Source organism: Leptodactylus fuscus, chromosome 8 (genome assembly GCF_031893055.1).
Source record: "Leptodactylus fuscus isolate aLepFus1 chromosome 8, aLepFus1.hap2, whole genome shotgun sequence".
In the NCBI taxonomy this organism is placed as follows: domain Eukaryota; kingdom Metazoa; phylum Chordata; class Amphibia; order Anura; family Leptodactylidae; genus Leptodactylus; species Leptodactylus fuscus.
Window position 1 is genome coordinate 55309130 of NC_134272.1, and position 18312 is coordinate 55327441.

The 18312-nt window shown below is 41.1% G+C and overlaps 1 protein-coding gene across 2 annotated transcripts in view; it reads left to right on the plus strand.

Moving 5' to 3' along the window:
- The window catches only part of GRIN2A (glutamate ionotropic receptor NMDA type subunit 2A), a 407150-nt gene that overhangs the window by 77637 nt on the left and 311201 nt on the right, over positions 1-18312 (plus strand). The gene's annotated exons all lie outside the window — the stretch shown is intronic.

Genomic DNA, 18312 nt, shown 5'->3' on the forward strand with positions numbered 1-18312 from the left:
CTACTGACATGAAGTACAATGTGTTACGAAAAAACAATCTCAGAATCACTTGTGTAAGTTAAAGCGTCTCAAAGTTATTGCCATTTAAAGTGACACATGTCAGTTTTGAAAAAAGAGGCCTGGTCCTCAAGTCACTTTTGAGCTGTGTCTCTATAGGGCTAAAGTATAGGAGATCTCTCACAGCAGCATCTTATAGAGTACATAGACCAAAAAGACAGGTTAGAGAGATGGGTGAGACAGGATTGTGAAATTAAGAGTATTTATGAATGATTTATCATTACTTCTAATTAGTTTATAAAACACAGCCCTGGTAGTGAGTACAGTCACAGAACAAGCAACCTGATCTACATATTCATGGGGCCAGCTGCTTTAGAAAAAAGGATCTGCATAAAACATGCGCTGTAACGGATGTATAAATCCTTTTAGTAGGCTAATTTTGTGGCATCTTTAGCTCTCAGAGTAGTTCTGTGTCATGCATTTATAAATACACCTTGAGGTATCTTTCTAATTCCTAAGTTTCATTGCAATAAAAGAAAAGCATAAACAGTTTAGTGCACCAATATGGTATTGCACCACACTTAGTCAAGACACTTAAGAAGGTATATAAACAAAATTACTGCCAAAAAGTTTTATTAAGGTTACAAGTAAACTCTCTAGACATCGAGCATTTACTGTGCGGTGAAACTTTTAGACCGCTAGGACTTGTCCCTCTCAATCCCTTGACCACAACACGTATTTTCACATTGAGTAATATAGAACCTTATTCTGTAGTCTAGTAAAGCACAGCTGTCATTCAGGTTCCTTAGTTGTCAAAGACGCCGAGACTTAGAATTGATGACATGTGATTCATTATGATTGTAGTTCTGCCACCAAGATCTGCAAGTGACAGTAAAAGAGGTAGTATGGATGTGGTCTCGATTGGTCACATGATCACCGGTAGAGATGAGCAAATTTTTAAAAAAAATTGGATTCGGCAGCTTCGCCAAATTTTCCGATTCGATCCAAATTAATTGCAGAGAACCTGTATAGTGGTGTAGAATCACTGGTTCAGCACTATATACTGCAATACACGTGTATTGCAGTCCATAGAGAAAGTCGACCTAAGCAAGTGCATACATACATTGGGGAAATACAGCTTTTTGGTTGCAGATTTTGTTGGATTTTTTGACTACAAAAGGAATGGGAAATATATAGGAAGTTCTTATACTTCTTCCTTCTGTTCAATCCACTCCTGGCTTTGGCTCAAAAAACCGCAATAAAATCTGCAACAAAAGAAGCTGCGTTTCCGCAATGTAGGGCTTTAGCCTAAGGGAACTTTTCCTGCAGATTCTCCAATTGAATGTCATTTGTTCTAACACACATGATTGTGAATGGCATGGAAAAAAATCTATTTTTCTCCATGGAGCCTTCTGAGTATCCAATTAAACATTTCCCAGCGTTCCATATCCAGAACAGTAATGTTCATCTTAATTTCTTAGTTTTCATTTCCAGCCATTAGCGGAGCCTATTATCTCTGCTTTATAAATGGCCTGCTGCATTGCCGCAGCGTGTGATTTTAGCCCTATGGCACTTTGCTGAATTATGGGTTGCACTTTTCCAAGTAAAATGAGCAAAATGTGTTTTAATAGCGCAGTTTAAGTTTTTATAGAACACTGATTTGAATTAGGCTTCGCTGCAGACTTTAGCTGTAAACTAGAAGGCAAAGTGGGTAATTCAGAAATTGTGTTAAACCCTGCTGAAATGCTACCTGATTTGTCTCCCGGTCTCATTACAAGCTAATGCATTGAAAAAGATATTAACATTGCACTAGTGGTTTCGGCAATAACAACTAAATCTGTATGTACGCCTACAGACTGGTAGTAATTGGTGTAATATATCTCGAAACAAGTTGTAGAGATTAACAGGTATACAGTACAGACACATTACAATCACATAATGTTGTTATGCAAAGTCCTTAGCTAAGCATAATACCGAAACCTCATTACTTTCTTCTAAATCAATAACAAAGCAAAATAAAAATCTATATTGATACCACAAAATATATCAGGAGAAAAATTCTCGCTCAGTGCCGCAGCTAAAGAAGATTACTTAAAGGATAATTTCACCAAACATTGAAACTTCTGTACTGAATAGAGTGTCCTCAGAGGGATTCTGGATTTTAAGTACATAAAGCAAAACTAACAGAGCGTGCAGAAATCTGTAAGTTTCTGATTTAGACTGTACTATGAGTGCAGTGGCGTAACTAAAGTCTTGTGGGCCCCGGTGCAATCTTTTGTCCGGAGCCCCCTAGCTTATCCCTACAGCGAATTCTTGATAGTGATGGTTACGTGTGCTAAGGAGTTTAATCATTCTTAGTGTGGTTAGGGTAATCTCTGGATCTCCTTGGCTTATGGCCACATGGAATCTTCAATTTCAAAAATGATACCAGTGCTTATGGGCCTCCCAAGGCTCCTGCAACTGCACCCTCTGCACCCCAACAAGTTACGCCCCTGATTGAGTGGACTTATTGGGAAATGTGTGTTTACGTACACTACAATCTATATGAAAGGTTTACATACATTGATCCTTAGTCATATGTGACTGGATTTTTTTTTTCTCCAAAAATAGAGAGCTTGTAACATCTCTGCCCATCCGGGCTTTGGCGTCATTGTCTGGCCGCATGTTGCGGCACAAGAGGCGTGTTCAGTTGTAATTTCTTTCCTTGGGTTTTTCTTGCATTGTCTGAACACTGTCCTATTCTTTCACCTTGGTAATTGATTTTCCACCACACCCATCTCCTTCAATTTCATTTCCCTCTGCTCCTCTAATAGTTAATTTCAGTTTTGCCCTGTGATTGATGGCCTATCCGCCTATCATCTCCGGGGCGGGTTTTTCCTCCCTATTTATTCTAGGCTCACATTCACATTGGTGCTTGCTATTGCCTTGTGCGTACTTGCTTTTTTCTGTCGCTGTTATTACTTGTATTCTAAACCTTGACCTCTGGCTTTCCTTACTGACAATTCTTTTGGACTTTGGTTTGGCACTGCATTGCTCGACTGTTACTGACACTTGGCTAGCTGATCTCCCTTTGTTGTTATTCATCTTGTTTTGTGTATCACATATATAGGAAGGGATCGTCTTCAAGTTGCATACTATTATGTAGGTTAGGGCCTAGCAATAGGAAGGGATGGGGGGGGGGGGCTTCAGCTTAGGGCTCACTGTCTCTTGTGCCCCGACCCAGGGTTTCCAGCAGCTACTGGGGAATTGCTGTCCTAGCAATTCCATAACAGAGCTATTATATTAACATTTAATGTATGCCTTGTTATGTTTCTATTATAAGACCATTCCATTGACCAGAGGACAACTTAAGGGTTACATATATTCTGCACCAAGAGTCAGCAACCTTCAGCACTCCAGCTGCTGCGAAACTACAACTACCAACTTCCAAGAACAGCAGAGCAATTATGCATGCTGGGAGTTGTAGTTTTACAACAGCCGGAGTGCCAAAGGTTGCCTACCCCTGTTCTACACTATACTCTAGAGACATGCCCAGCCAAAAAATTTACCTTTACTTATGATGCCATTCAAAACAAGGGGTTACTACATGTCCAGTTTAATTTTTATACCCCATCTTAAAGGGATTGTCTGGCAATGACTCCTAAGTATCTACATAATCCCCATAAACTTTGAATAGGGCAGTGCATATGCACAATAGTCACTCTTTTCCAATGGGGGACATGATTTTCCTTCCAACGAAGGGACATCAATGTGACACATACTATATCTCCTGTGTTATGTGTGACTCATTGTGATTGTGTTTGGGGGATCCCCTCAAGGTAAACCCAATCAGGATTGGAGGGATGGGCAGTACGTGCACAACTGAGCACTTCAATACTTTTTCAACAGTTTATTACGCACAATGCATTTAGGGCACAGCCCTTTCTCAAGTGCAACACAAATCAAGCGGTAGTCTGTCTTGATATATCGCTCATACATTTTTGTTTTCTACGGTTCATCATGATTGTGGGACAACCCCTTTAAGCTTGTATTTGTATCTCACTTGTTTCCATCTATAAGCCACTTTCCAACCCCTTTCATCCTACTCATCTATTCCTTTTTTATTTATTACATCTTTTGTCATTTTACTTTCTAGACGTTGCTTTGCTAAAATGAATCTCTGGCATAATGGTGCAAACTAAAGCTACCCTCTGGCTACAAGACTATGCCTTATATAGGAACTACCATGGAGAGAGGCCACTCTAAATGAGGTCATTAGTTAGTCATCCTCATTAGACTCTGTGAGAGGGGCCTGTTATACTCGCTGAAGGGAGTCCTGATAATATATACAATGTATATTCACGTAGCTTGGCTCAAGTGATAGGCTGAGAAGGATAATGTATCTCCATAGTTCTTCTTTCTTGTAAAGATCTCCTACAGTGGACCCCACTTCAAAGAAAAAAAAAGAGCTGGCACAGTTCCATATGGAGGAGTGGTGTACAGTATAAAACCTACACGTATGTGGACATAAACTTTCTTATATTAGGAACTCTGTAAAAGAAAGGGTGAACTGAAGAAGGAATAAGACATGATCTAATAAAATTGAACCCCAGAACCTATCATTGGATACCCTTTTTTTTTTAACTAACACGTAGGAATAGCCTTAAAGGGGTATTCCCATCTACATAATTATTTTTAAATATGTACATAATTAAAAGTTAAACATTTTTGCAAATATAAGTAATTAAATATTTTGCAGAGTTTTTTGGTCTTGATCAGTTGCCAGTGGATACGACCATGAATGCAGAACCTTTCTAAGTCATGATTTCTTTATTGTGGCCGGGATATCTTCTGATACTTGTGGTGTCCCTGCCTGATATCCCAGCTACAATAAGAAAATCATAGCTGAGTTTCTGACAAGTCCCAGACCATAGAAAGTTTTTGCATTTGTGCAGTTGTATCCATTGGCAACTGATCAAGATAACAGACTGTCACCACTAAGATGGTTAGAGAAAATCTTTAAAATGCTGCAGAATTTTTAATTACTTATATTTGCAAAACTGTTTAACTTTTAATTATCTACAAATATAGATCTGATTATGTTGATGGGAATACCCCTTTAAGAAAGGTGATTCTTCTCCTACCTTTAGATGTCTTCTCCACGTTGCCGTTTGGTAGAAAACCAGGTTTTCTTCTGTATACAAATGAACTCTCTTGCAGCACTGGGGGCGGTCCCCAGAGCTCAAACAGCACCAGGGGCATCCCCAATGCTGCAAGAGAACTATCCAGCAATGCCTCTATCTTCTTCTGGAATGCCCTCTTCCTGTGTCTTCTTCTGTCCTTGGCTTCAATCTTCTAGGCATGCACAGTCGACTCTGCCATCAGGCCTCAGGCAGAGTCGACTGCGCATGCCAGCGGCCACAGGAAAATGGCTGCTTACACAGTAAGCTATGTAAGTGGCAACAAGAAAATGGCCGCTTACACAAATACCAAGGCCCGATGACAGAGCCAAATGCGTATGCCTAGAACATTGAAACCCAAGATGGAAGAAGACACAGGGAGAGGGCATTCCAGAAGAAGATGGAGGCGGCGCTGGAGAGTTCTCTCACAGCATTGGGGAAAGCATTGGGGACGCCCCCCATGCTGTTTCAGCGCTGGGGTCCGCCCCCAGTGCTGCAAGATAACTCATTTGCATACTGAAGAAAAAACGTATTTCTACCAAATGGTGACACAGAGAAGACATCTAAAAGTAGGATAAGAATAGCTTTTCTTAAGAGGTGTCCTACGTGTTAGTCAGAAAAAAAGGATATCCAATGATAGGATCCCTTTAATGTTTAATGTCCTGAAGCATGGAGGATCCACACACCCCCATTAACATTTGAAAGGAAATTTTGACAAAGGATTGGTTAAACTTCCCTTTCGTTGTAGTTCAAATGCTTTTGATGGCACGAATATCATCGGCTCCAGCATTATTCTTGTCACTACAGTCCCCATCATAATTTAATAGGATCATCATGATACAGTGGGAACCTGCCAAGACTAAGAACAGAAGCTTCAGTATGAGGATAGTGTGAACAGAGCCTAAATTTACCAATTTATAAATTTCAATTTTGATGATAGCGAAGTTCAAGCTGTTCTTAACTCTAATATGGCAGATCCTCCTGTTCAAGAAATTGAAATCCTTTAAACATAGAAATCCAATAACTGTAAAAAAAAAAAAAAAAAAAAAGCAACCCCCCCCCACAATATATGATACATGTTATAATACCTTGCAAAAACGCATGTTTGTCAATAACATGAGAAATCTCTTAATTTTCCATCCACCTAATGATTATCAAGAGCAAAATTATGCAGTTTTCTAAGTCACCACTTCTACAACTTTAGCATTAACGTAAGCACCATGACATCTGTGCAGAACTGTCATCATGATCAAGGGGCATCAGACTTTTAAGAATAAAGGTCTAATTTAAAAGAGAAAGCTCAGCCCTCCGTTCTGTTCAATATTTCATCACACATTCTATCCTTGGATTGTGATTTGGAAATAAAAACCATACAGTGACATAAAACCAGGCTCTGTCACAAATCATGGCGATCACAGGTTCTAAACTAAAAAGTGCTGCCAGAGCTGCTATATGCAATGCAACGAGGAACCATAGAAGGGAATGAAAGACACCGTACATTGTGATCTATTCTGTCAGTTCAGAAGAGAGCTAAGGTTGTGTACAGATCATCCAAACCTTACAGATGCAGCAAACTTTAACTTGTCATTAAGTGGCATGTGGCGTGTTAAATGTCAGTGTAAAGTGTGCTACATCTTATTGCACCCGTTGGTGTGTTACATCGGTACAGAAGATGCAGAGGATAGGTAAAGTGGTTAATACTTTGTTAGCAATTTTAAAGGATTGCAAGCTGTTTTTTAAAAATTGTTTGTGTCTAGACAATACCCTCAATATCTGTAATCCTTATTGATTGATAGAAAGCGCCATGACACTGTTCCATTTAGTCCACATTTTCCAACCTGCTCAACTGGGCAGAGATCAAGGCAGCGATAGGTGGGGATGTCTCAGCCCAACAAATTTAAGCCTTAATCACATGTCCATATATTACGTACATGTGGCGCTTGCTTTTCTGGATGCCATATATGCCCATTAATAGCACTGTGTTGATGCAGACATGCTGATCTATCATGGATGCATCACATCAATGAAAGTCTATGGGCCTGTGAAAAAAAAAGATGACATCTGTCTGTCATCCATTGACCTAGAGACATACAAAGTATAGAAAATGAAATAAAAAATTTTTTTCTACTTTTGGCTATATATGGCAGTGTCCAGAATTTATCTGTGGAAAGAGTACTTTGCTCACAGCCAAGTGTACACGAACCGTTAAAACCATCGTCTTCTGTATAGAAGTGCATGGGGCCATGTGCTTGCTGGTAATTAGAGATGAGCAAACACTAAAATGTCCGAGGTTCGAAATCTGATTCGAACAACCGCACACTGTTCGACTGTTCGAACGGATTTCGAACCCCATTATAGTCTATGGGGGGAAATGCTCGTTTCAGGGGTACGTAAAATTCGATAAAATCATACTTACCAAGTCCACGAGTGACGGTCGGGCTGGATTCTCCTTGAAGTCTTCTCCCAGCACAGCATCCCCGCGTCTTCTTCCAGCTGGAATTCACTCTGCCTAGGCATCGGGGCCTAGGCAGAGCTGACTGCGCATGCGCGGTCATGCGTGGACATGCGCAGTCGGCTCTGCCTAGGCCGGATGCCTAGGCAGAGTGAATTCCAGCTGGAAGACGCCGCGGGGACGCTGCACGGAGAAGACTTCTAAAGGTAAGAGAAGAACCAGCGTTGATTGGCAGAATGTATAGCATTCTGCCAATCAATGCTGGTTCTGCATCGAACCTTAAACTTCGAACAGCTAGTAGTGTTCGATCGAGTACGAGTATCTCGAATACCGTAGTATTCGATCGAACACCTACTCGATTGAACACTACTCGCTCATCTCTACTGGTAATAAAGGCCCGTGAATCACAGATGTTAAATGCAGATCAACCATGGACAGCACACCATCCACAAATGAGCAGAGTGAGGGGCTGTCCGTGAATAGCATGGACCTCCCATGTCCATGGATGCGGATGTGTGAATTAGGCAGCAAAGGTGTCCAAAAAAAATTAATTAATTCCCGTTTCCTGGGCTCTATTGCAGCACGTTCCAACTTTTTTGGTCATCTGTCCGTTATCTCTGATGCCTGTTTGTGGGTCTCAGCAGTCACACACAGTAGTTGGCTATGACGTCATCACTGTTTGACATCATCACGCGTTAACAATACATAGTACGTGATGACAGTCACAGGCCTATGGTGATTTGGGGACTACAGAAAATGACAGATGGATCAGGAAGAACGCCAGAGGATGCCACGGTGGAGACCAGAAAATGGTACATCTGGTACATCTGTAGACTTCCTAGTATGAGGTTTTACCACTTATTGTCTTAATTTGGGTCATCATTCAATGCCAAAAGTTTGGCAAATGTGAGATATACATCTTTCCCTCACTGAGTTACACCCCAGTCCTGTGAAACAACACCCAATTGCCAAGCGAGTCAAAAATTTGATCTCAAACTATGCTCCAAAATGTGCCAAAATAAACTATTTTATACCGTTTTTTGCACCAGGGTTGCGTTGTCTGCCCTATGAATTAAAAGCACAACATGTATTCTGTTTTTAGAGAAATTTACAGCTACATTATCAGCAGCATGATCAGTAAATCTGACATACCTCAGTGAATCCACTGTGCCTGGAACAGATTTTTAGCTATGATTTATATCCTTTTTTATTACCTGTACGTACAGTACAAAGCAAACAACAGCAGTAAAATCAATGAAAGAAAAAAAATTGGTAGCTATATAGGTATCAGATCTTGTTGGTCTGATAAATGATAGCATATTACAGATTGCTTTCTAGATACTGCAGATCATTTGTAGTAAGAGAGTACGGCCTATGCATGCATATTGTGTTTGACCTAGTTTGCACCTGAAAACTGCATTCGGTCTTTTCCTTGCCAAGCCATGATTCATTCTGCATTTCCTTCCAGGAATTTATCGCAGTACATAAATGCAAAGCAGATGCAGTGCAATAAAAATCTATAATACCGGCAAAACTGCATCGCCTGAAATATATTTCAATACTCTAATGGATCATTAGCGTAACTTTTTTAAATTAAATCTATAATTAAAACTATATATAAATTGTATATATTATATTTAATTAGATTGTTAAATATCTATAAATGAACTCATTTTTAATAAAACCCTATGCAGTATATGTTAGGCTAAATGCAACACCATTACCACTAGTTACACCTCCTTTAACCCTTCCTCGATAAATGGGTAAGAGCTTCATTGTAGCCAATAAATCTACATATGCACTTCAGATAGTAGATAGAAGTATTCCTTCTCATCCTGCAATATACATGCACACTCAGCTTTCTCAATGGAGAGAAGGAAATAAGCCTCTGCCACACACTTCCAGCCGCACTATCTCCAGTGAGAACATAAAGATCAGGCACATAGTTGATCCTTCTTTCCCCCGACATCTCCCATCAGGGGGGAATTGGGATACCCCCATACATTAATTTAATACATATAGACGCCTTTGGAACAGATCACCATGACAAGCCTTTAGGGAAGGAGGAGAGACTAGTAAAGTTGTTTTAGGAATAAATATACTCTTGTACTGTATTAGTTAGTAGATATAAAAGATAATAATTAGGCTAAAATTTAAGTCTTCAGTAGTTGTTATCTTTTAAAGGGACTCTGTCATTAGAATCCCTTTTCAGGTAACATCATATCGGAATAGCCTTAAGAAAGGCTATTTGTCCCCTTCCTTTATATTTCTGCCCTGCGCCGCCGTTCCATTGATATACCATTTTTTCCAGGTATGCAAATAAGTCTCTAGACAGCACAGGGGACGTTCCTCCTGTGCTCAAACAGCAGAGGGGGCGTTCCCTTTGCTGCCTGAAGATTCTCTAGTATGCCTCCATCTTCTACAGCCATGCCTCTTCGCTGCGTTCTTCATGTAGTCTTCTTCCAGCAGAGCCTGTGTTCGGAACCTAAATTCCATGCATGCAAAGTCAGCTCTGCCATCGGGTTTTGGGCAGAGCCGACTATGCATGTCTGTTCAGCCATTTTACTGTGGCCATTTACAGGAACAGTACTCTCGTGTTAGCGGCCACAGTAAAATGGCTGAACAGACATGCGCAGTCAGCTCTGCCCAAAGCCTGATGGCAGAGCCAACTGTGCATGTGCAGAATTTAGATTCTGAACTCAGGCCTGGCTGGAAGAGAACTACATGAAGGAGAGGCGCAGCTGTAGAAAATGGGGGCATTGCTATAGAATCTTCAGTCAGCACAGGGGATGCCCCCTGTGGTGTTTGAGCACAGGGGGAATGCCCCTCTGCTGTCTGGAGATGTTATTATTATTATTATTATTATTATTATTATTATTTCTTTATGTAGCTCCATTAATTCCATGGTGCTTTACATTTGGGGGTTACATACAATACACAAAATATACAGGTAGATATAATACTAACAGTGACCGACTGGCAAAGTGGGGTAGAGGGCCCTGCCCGCGAGGGCTTACAGTCTATGGGAGGGCTTACATTCTATGACGTTCTTTCTTGTACAGTTTGGTACTGCCCTTGTTAGGGCGGGAGTCTTTTTGGGACATACAGGGTGAGTCTCCTTAGGTTCAGCAGGGACACCTACGTGACCTACAAGCCCTAGATGACACTGGATGTGGTAAGATCAAATTTATATTCAATGTTGTCATTTTTTACCAACTGTCCAGAAATAGGTATTGCATTCATCCTCACTTTTGTATTATATATCACTATTGGTGAGAGGTTGTTGCCTACATTCTGCGGAACTACTAGAAATCTGTTGTTAATGACTTCTGCTATAGCTAGGAACTGCTGTACCCAAAAACCACGTCAGGAAGGTCCCCGGTGACAATGTCACCTGTGAGATGTGTGTGTTTATTCAGCCTAACTTCTTAAAGCATGGGTGTAATGGAGAGTCGACTGTACATTTCTTTGGGTAGGTCGGGGTAAAGGTGGTGCAGTGATCAACCCAGGCACCATTATTATAGAATGAATTACATTAATCTTAGCCACATAGAGTATTGAGACATCATGGAAGAACTTTCAGAAAATAGACTTAAGAAAATTCCTGTAAGGGAATGCTTACTCTATTAAATCCATATCAAAGTGCACATATGATAACAGACAGCAATTTACGATTTGTTACCGGGATTTGCAGCCATACTTTGGCAGGCAAGTATCCAAGGCCATATTGGAACAGCTTGTTTTGAGAATTAATTGGCTCACAAATGAGGAGCTATCACTGTAAAACAATTACAAGAAAACACTTGCTGGGGACTTGTCTTACATCTCTGGGCTGGCTGCTGCTTTTTTATCAGAAGTTCAATTGTTATCTTAGTGGATTACAGCATTTTCCCAAAATAATGTGCACTGTAATCCATATCTTCGGTTTACTAAAAATAAAACAATATGAGAGTAGAAAATGAACCCTGGAACATAGTCATTCAGCTTATTCCATACTATGCAAACAATCTCTAAAATCAATTTTTTTTTTTTTTTACTAACAAAGTGTCACATAAATCAATAATGTAGTATTTATGCATAGATCCAAAAACTGAACCTCTAATAACAAACATAAAATTCAGATTTGCCACTAACAATGTTCTCCCCTATGAAATTCCATACTGACAAGTGCTTCTACTTTTAGAGAATTGGATCTGGGTCTGCACTATATTGCAGATTTCTGTGGTGCAGCATATAGTATTATGTGTCATAATGACCCCTGCACCCAGTATTATTCCCCATAGTGGCACCTGCACACAGTATGATGCCCCATAGAAGACCACCCAAGTACAATTATTATATTCTGGGGTCTTTTCAGACCCCAGAGTATAATAATTATGGGAGACCCAGGGGAGGATACAAACATAAAAAACACTGTTACTTACCTCTCCCTGGCTCCGGCTCATTCCCCAGTGATGTTGGCCATCTTAAAAAATGGAACAGACGCCACTTGAGCCAGGGTTTGCGTCACGACGCATAATGACGTAGGCCCTGGCCTATGTGACCTCTGTGACGTCACCAAGTAGGCCCGTAAGCCTGGTAGTTTCGCCCCTGGCAATAACTATTTGATAGTGGGAGGGCCCACAGCCAGCACACTTGTTTGGAGATGCCTCCATTGCATGGGGCCCAAAGCAGTCTCCAAGCCCTGTATAGTGGTGGGGCATCGGTACTGTGGTATATCTCCAATTGCTGCAGAATGGAGGCGCCTCTAAACAACTGTGGGTGCTGACTATTGATCTTTCATCAATCAGATATATATGGCCTACCCTAAGCATAAGTCATGGATTAAAAAAATCATGGAGAACCTCTTTAATACTGAGGTGCATACTGGGCATATGGGTCCACTTATAGTGGAGTGTCTCAACTAAGGGTATATGTGCTCTAAATGGACAGAGAAAAGTGAACTACTGGCAGCAGCTTCTATTTCCGATGTCCCAAAGGTTTGAAAATCCAAGTCTAAGGCCTCGTTCACATCTGTGTTGGTATTCTGTGCACTGTGCATGGGGACCCCCCGAATGTAATACCAAACGCAAATGCAAACGCTGTGCAGTAAAAGCACATGGATCCCATAGACTATAATAGGGTCCGTGTGCTTGCCGTGCGATGCCTGCACAAATCATACGAACAGGACAGTAGATTGTGAACTGATGAGAACTGGCGGCAAGCACACGGACCCCATTATAGTCTATGGGGATCTGTGTGCCTTTACTGCACAGCGCATGCAGTTGCGTTCGGTATTCCGTTCCCATGCAGACTCCCCCAGACAAATACCAACGCAGATGTGAACAAGGCCTCAGTCTCCAATTGGCCAGTTTGGCTGACATCACTCTAAAGTATATGGCCAGTGTTAAAATTCATTGTTCCCATTAACATTTCATTGACCAATTGGAGGCCATTGGCAAGTATCTTTGAGGCCGTTGCACCATGCCAGATGAGTCCAAAGTCTAGTTCTTGCCACACTGAAGCCATTGTAAACTGTCTATATATTGTTTCTGCTCAATAACCACAATGTAGCACTCGCATCAAGACTCATTTTTTACCTTGGCCCCGTGTCTCACCTTACACTGATTAAAGTGGATTTAACTGGGGATCTTGGAGAGGATTTATGGTTTTTGGCCTGGACTCCATTTCCAGGTCTGTAGTAAGGAAAGAGTAGACGTGCTGTATTTTGTACACTGAACAGACAGAGTTCATGCTACATATTACAAAATAGTTTTACATCAATCTCGACCCTTTCAAGTGTCTTTGGAACAGTTCAGAGCCATTCTAGTGTGAGACTATTAATGATTTAACACTCAAGAGCAACAAGAAAGAATCTGAATCAAATGCACCTCCAGCCATCTCTCAGAGAGCAGTAAAAGCAGCGCTGCTATGTGACCGACACGGGTAATGAGTTTAAGCAGAACAGAGGAACAAATGAAAAATAACAGTATCTTTGGAATGTGATATTATTATCGGGAATGACAAAGCATAATGAGGCTTAGGAGCGAACTGTCTGCAAAGAAATAGAAAATGAGAAAAAAAATATATGTGGACGTAAATGAAAAATTCAGTGAAAAATATAATCTTTATACTGCAAGAGAGGAAAGTGATATAGAAAGCAATCTAAATCACTATCTATTCTGAACTCAGGAGTCCAGTAGGCGGTGCTAATCAGTGATTGACAGCTACCATGCAGCATATTGCTATGGGGAAAACTGGTAGATGCCCACTGAGTTCCCGAGCTCACACTAAGCAGTAATGTAAAAGAATAAGAATCAAATAATACTTAGAGTATATTCTTCATACAAAACTATACTGTATACTGTATACTGCTCAGCTCTTCCTACTCATAACCCACTAGATTAAACAGAAGTTTTATGGTGGCAGGTTCCTCTTCAGAGGTTTTTAGGGATAAAATCCCAAACCTAGGAAACTGCAATCTTTGGGCCAACGTTACAGCACCTTTACAGAAAACCAAGCACTGCACCATACATTGGAGAGTGTCTCTGCTTTGTAGTGCAGTTCAGCCTCTTTCACTTGAATGGGTCTGAGCTGCAGACAGGACATGTGCCTGGTGAAAGTCAAGTCCCATGATGTGTGAGATAGAGGTGGTGCTCTGGGAGTGCTGCTACTGATTCTAGTTGTTGATCTGAAGGGGTCCTGGGTACTGGACTTCAATTGATAAAGCCCACCTCTTTACGCCGGGGCCTCACTGGCCGTAAATGCGTGATTTGGCCGCAGCGGAAACACAGCGGTAAAAATCGTGGTGTTTCACAGTATTTGCAAAGTGGATGGGATTCATGCGAATCCCATGTCCACTTTGCGGAAAACCGTCACGGTTTTGAAAATCGCAGTAAGGGTGCATTCAGACTACGTAACGCCGGGCGTGTATGAGAGCCGTACACGCCGGCATTACGGCAGACTGCCGAACACTTCCCATTCACTTCAATGGGAGCGCTCGTAACAGCGGCGTTTACGAGCGCTCCCATTGAAGTGAATGGGAAGTGTTCGGCAGTCTGCCGTAATGCCGGCGTGTACGGCTCTCATACACGCCCGGCGTTACGTAGTCTGAATGCACCCTAAGTCAATTATATCTATGGAAACGCCGCCGGCTTTCCTATAGATATAATTGTAATAGAAAATCCACGGAGGAAAACTCTGTGAACTTTCTGTTCAAAGCACTGCAAGAAGAACCGCAACGCATTCACCCCGCGGTTCTTCCCACAGCGCTTTAGCGCTGCTTTTCTGCCCAGTAGGGCCTTAGCCTTATGGTCCATTCACATGGAGAAAAATGGTGCTTTAGTTGGCGCTGAATTTTCCTCGCTGAATAAAAAGCCTCCCATTTCAATGGGTTTTGCTAGATTTTTTTTTTCCACTAGCAGAAAAGTCCAAGGCCCATGAGTCATAAAAGCCAGGGGAAAAAATGCGGATTTTTACAATCACCACATAGCGGATGGGATTCTAGCAAATCCCATCCATACACTATGGGGAAATACACTCAGCGGAAATCGCATGTTATCAATTATACCTACGGAAATGCCAGGAAACAGGAAACCTAAGCAGACTTTCTGTGAAAAGCGCTGCGGGAAAATTCTTGATGCACTGCCACCGCGGTTTTTCCTGCAGCGTTTTTTGCTGCGGCCTTCTAAGTGGGTCCTTATCCTTAGCTTAAAAGCATAAATCACCCCTCGTTCCCTAGATTACATATATATGCATCCCTGCATCCAAAAATACCAGAAGTCTGAAAATATTAAATATTTATCCCATACAGTGAACAGTACACAAGATAAAACCGCACGCGCAAATCACTGGTTTTTCATTGTTTCACATCCCCCAAAAAATTACTGAAAAATTAAAAATAAAAACATACGCCTTTTGGAAGGTATGGAGTAAAAAACAGAACACAAAAATTGTGTCGTTTAGGGGTTAATACAGCTACTGTCAGTAACAAATCAGACAAATGTTTCAGTCTCTCTCTATCCTTGTCGTGTCCCTCCATTCTATAAGGACATTGTAAAACAAAGAAGTGTCCATGTTACGGACACAGAGTTTTTTGCAAGTGAATTTTGACGCGGAATTCGCCGCAAAGCCCTCCTGCAAAATCCACCGCAAAATCCACCTGCAAAAACGGCTCAATGGAATCTGCTCCACGGGAAGAAGCGAGATGCCCTTTCTTCCCGTGGATTCTGCAGCTGAGACAGCCGTGGCATCCACGGCGCGAGGCTCCCTCTTGATTACGCCCATTCATCCGGGCCTAATCAGGATCAGAATGCTATGACAGGATGCCGGTGCACTGCATCAACATCCCGTTGCGGCTAGCCGCGCATACAGCTCACATATCGGAATTCGGTTTCCACCGTGTGAACATACCCTTAGAACATACCCTTAGACTTCAGCTTTTCTTCTCTGTACCAAGCACGAGGCAAATTACGATGTAAAATTGCTTAATTAAACCTATTGTTTAGTTGTAAGGTCAGCATATAGGTTTTTTTCTACGCAGGAATAAATAATTTATCTTTAGAAGAGTTTTAAATAATGAATAAAATAACCTTTGCATTATAAATATGGCGGTCCATTAGAAAGGTCACATATAAACAGTAAATGAGTCTCTTACATTTTTTATAGTCTTGGTCGGCCCACCTTGGCATAATCATTTTCACTCATTTGGTTGGTTTTCAAAGGTCACACAGATCAGTAATTTGACAGGAATCTTGAAAGACGGCATATTATTAGTTTGTACGACCGGTATATCTCATAATTCACCTTTGATCTTTGACATTATAGGATATGAGATAAGTACATTTTGTAAAAAAAAAGGTCCATGTTACATTGCAATATCCAATATTATAGTAATGTGTGGCTTAAGGATGACTAGGTTCTCTGGCATCTGTTCTTAGGTCAATTTAGTGGCAGCTGTAATTAAACAAGTTATGTGAATAGGACAATGGTGACTTTTGATATCCCTTGAGTGACAGGTTCTGGGGATAATATCTCTCCTTAAGGAGAGATCACCTTCTCAGGTGTATGGAGACTTACAAAAGCCTTTTTTGCCCCACTGGGGGATTATGGGAAAAATATACAAATCTGTTTTCCAAGATGTAAATAGGAAAAGAGTGCCTCTGCTTGCTGTCCTCTAGGGACAGCTCCTTTAAACATCAGGCCCAACTTTTTCAACAAGCCTTAAATGCTATGATGTGCGGTTTAGCTAAATCAGTATCCCAGATGTGGACAGCGCTGTTTCGATCCATAATCCCCCAGTGGAGCAAAAAAGGCTTTTGTAAGTCACCATTTGCCTGAGAAGGTGATCTCTCCTCAAGGAGAGATATTATCTCCAGAACCTGATGTAGAAGTCTCTCATCTCTGCCAAATCAGTTTTCCCTACGCTATGCTGAGGAGATCCAACCAGATCGAAACTGCACTTACATTGCTACCTCTTATTAAACATGCACAGGATTCCATTTGAGATTTTGTTCTACTTAGCAAAAATAATAACAAAAAGTAGGTTTAATGTGGACAAAAAAATACTTTGAGTTCTGATCAAGTCCAGGTCTTTTTCTTTATTATGAAAGTCTATGGAGGGTTCATTAAGACCCAGTCTTGTTGTCCCCTACTTCAGTATGAATATGGCGCTTCCCTCTGGCGCTTCCCTCTGGCGCTTCCCTCTGCTTCCTTGTATCTAGGTGCAAATTTACTGCAGACCAGGCCTAGCTTAACTTACTCTACTTTTGTGTCATAAATGTTCATGTATATGGTATATGGCATGCTCAAGCCTGACCCCGCTGACTTTTGGAAAAGTGGCAAAGCCGTCACGAAACTGCCACTTATTGTAGTCCCAAGAGGTGTTAAATAATCGCATATCACCAATTAACAAAATTGGCATAAAATATTTGCTTAATACTCCTATGTGTCTAGACAGACTTTGATCCAACTTCTGGAACCATTTTATTTATTTTATTTACAGACATTGTCAGTCGCTGTCCCATATAGGTCTCACAATCTATATTTCCCGTTCAGTATGTCTTTGGAGTGTGGGAGGAAACCCACGCAAACATGGGGAGGACATACAAACTCCTTCTAGATGTTGTCCTTGGTTGCATTTGGACCTAGAACCCCACACTGCAATGCTAACCACTGAGCCACCGTGCTGCCTTAAAATTGCTACTTTGGGGTCGTTATATAAGAACGCAGAACTCACTATGAAAGAAGAAAAGATAGGACTATAACAGATTTAGGACTATGGTGTGACATGGACTCCATGGTTGCCTATTCACTTGATCTTCCACATTTCCAGGAGAAACGGTTGGCTTTTGACTAGCTATAAATAATATGGCACAAATCCGGTAGCAGAACCCCCAGCCATGGTTGTTCAGTAATTTAGCTGGATAATGTAATATTATAATTTGTTTCTCCATTTAATATTAATGCTGATAGGAACTAAATTCAGTATCTGCATGAGGCTCAATATCATGGATCAGAACTAAACCGGGGCCGTGGTTTTAAGTTTCACATAAAACGAGTTGTCCTGTCCTTCGATTGTTCCTGACTTGAATACTTAAATAGATAATGTATCTAAGGAAGGTGCATGATAAACTGCAATATGCTCCAGAAACAAGCTTTGTATTCAGTGCACCTGATGAATTATATATCTACTATGTCATGACCTTGATGAAGCAAAACTAATTA